Source organism: Adiantum capillus-veneris, chromosome 4 (genome assembly GCF_014529385.1).
Source record: "Adiantum capillus-veneris isolate H3 chromosome 4, ASM1452938v2, whole genome shotgun sequence".
In the NCBI taxonomy this organism is placed as follows: Eukaryota; Viridiplantae; Streptophyta; class Polypodiopsida; order Polypodiales; family Pteridaceae; genus Adiantum; species Adiantum capillus-veneris.
The window spans coordinates 40,642,298-40,644,810 of NC_140934.1; the positions used below are offsets into that span (position 1 = coordinate 40,642,298).

Sequence of the window (2,513 nt, forward strand, 5' to 3'; positions counted from 1 at the left end):
GACACAGATAGAAGTAGTAGTTGAAGCTTCTAAAAGGTGACTGCAATGTTATGGTAGCGTATATGAACATTCAAGTGCCATGTACAGAGGTAAACCACCAACTCTAGTTTACTCATCTTCTCAAGTTGTTGCTATTGGAAATCCCTCCAACTTCACTCCAATAGCTCCAGAAGAAACCATGCAAGCCTATCTGATTCTATTTTTATGCTCAATTGATCAAGGTGGATTGGTATGATAAGTACGATATGGAAAAAAGAGAAAAAACATTGTGTAGTATGGGTAATTACTACCAATACAAAAAATTCATTAGGTATTGAATACAAATAGATGTACATGTCTACTTATGCATACTTGCATACATGCAAATGCATGTATTTATCATATGTACACAACCCTAGATGCATGCATGCATACAGTGAGGTACTAGGATACACATCTCTTTCCTAGGAGTCTCTATTGAGAACACCTACCCTTTCCTACAATGGATGGCTTTCTTTGATGCCCTCAGTTAGTGGGCCAAAGGGTATGTGTTTGTGTCTTTGACTACTCCACAACCCGCGCCATAGTGTTCAGCATCATCAACTCCATTCCAATAGATGATAAAGGCTGCATGGACATGGGTGACTTATTCAACAGGCCTGGATGCCCGAATTGTTCTTGATCATGCCAACAAACAGTTTTTCATTATTCATGCTAGGTTTATATCATCTTAACGATTGCATTGTTTGTTCAATTCAAACATGTGTGCACCCACATCGACATGATCCTCAACTTTGGTGCACAGGTATTTTGATGGCTTTACCTGTACATCAGAAGATTGAAAGTGCATCCACATCCATCAAGGTGGTTGGGAGTATTGAAGCAGACACTGCAAGAGAGGGACTACTCCAGGTACTTAATAGTAGCATGATGGACTTGTGTACAAAGAGATTATGAGCATATCGGACTTTTTTTCCAGTGTGACCATGTAGTGATCATTGTTGTTGTCACAAATGAAGTAGTAACGGACCAAGAAGTTAAACATTCCTTATCACTAATGAGGTGCTGGAATTTCTTGGAAAAAAGTAGCGAGCATATCGTAAGGGAATCCATAATAGATTCAAAATGGAACCTCCGACCACATCTAGAGCTAAATGGAAATCTGAAGTATTTAGAGACCATAACCATGTTTCTGTGAGCAAAAGTGTTCGTCGGTTTCTCTTGAATGGCTAGATTTAGATTGAGTAAGTTTTAAAGAGGAGCTTTTTGTGGTAAGGGTCATGAATGGTTGCACAAAGTCACGTGTAGTAGTAGGCATCCTTCATGGGCATCATTTATGGATCACATAATAGCAACATCAATGGCCTTTCCACTCCAGGTATGTCTCCTGTGTGGATGGAAACTAGACTATGAAGTGAAAGATGCTAATGAAGATGAGGAAGGAGGATTTAATGTGACTCTTTTACAATCTTGTTGATTCATCCATGGGGAAGGCAACCACTCTGTTCAATTGGGGGACCGGCGCTATGGAGGTACTAAAATTTTGTTGGTTTCTTCTTTACCATGCCATAGATATGGTCTCTCCCTCTCTCTCTCTCTCTCTCTCTCTCTCTCTCTCTCTCTCTCTCTCTCTCTCTCTCTCTCTCTCTCTCACACACACACACACACACACACACACAAATATGAATGTGGGAATTACTCTCTATAGGTCTCACCTCAAGAAAGTGTTGTTTTTGTCCTTCTACTATTGAGCACTATTTCAAAGTGTATGATGGATATGGAAGGAGTCAAAGTCACATTTAATGAGCAATGGAACCTCCAAATCGATCAATAGGGACAACCAATGAGTGGGGTATGGTCTTCATCACTACCACCACCACGATCATAAGCTTATTCACACACTTTGTTGCTCTTTTGTGAGAAACTATTCTGCTTGTTCTTTTGTACTCTTGACATTGCTATTGGCACTTAGAGCTTCTCTTGTTGTTTGCCTTTTGTAGGTTCCTGTTGTTTTAGAGACAAAAGATGAAAGAGATATATCAAGAAGAAAATCCATGACTTTATTTTATTGATGGTGGGGTATGTCCCCCATTGTATGCTCCTCTACATTATATACACCAAGAAATTCAATGTTTGGGGCATGGGGATGTGGACCCGCAAGGTCATGTGGAGCTGGTGGCGGTGGAGGGGGTTGTGGCGGTGGTGCTGGAGGGGGCTATGGAGATGGCGGTGGAGGCGGAGGGAGTGGGGGTGTGGGTTTCTAGTCATTTCTTGGTGTATATCTACAAGACATGAGTGTGTATAAGGTTACATGATCTCTCTCTCTCTCTCTCTCTCTCTCTCTCTCTCTCTCTGCGTGCACACACATATAGTCAAATTCAAAAAGAAAAGATGTAAAATATATATACAATTTCTTGTATCAAAGATCTATCAACTATGTAAATAATATATGCAAATGTTTTTGTTGAAGACGCGAGCCTCAATTTGTAATGGATGTTAAGAATGACCAAATGTTTTTTTTTTTGCATAACTCA

General features: G+C 40.2%; 1 pseudogene; it reads left to right on the forward strand.

The window, feature by feature from the left end:
• Positions 1-402: 402 nt before the first annotated feature.
• LOC147459020 (uncharacterized) lies at positions 403-2,243 on the forward strand (annotated as a pseudogene).
• The last annotated feature ends 270 nt before the right edge of the window (positions 2,244-2,513 follow it).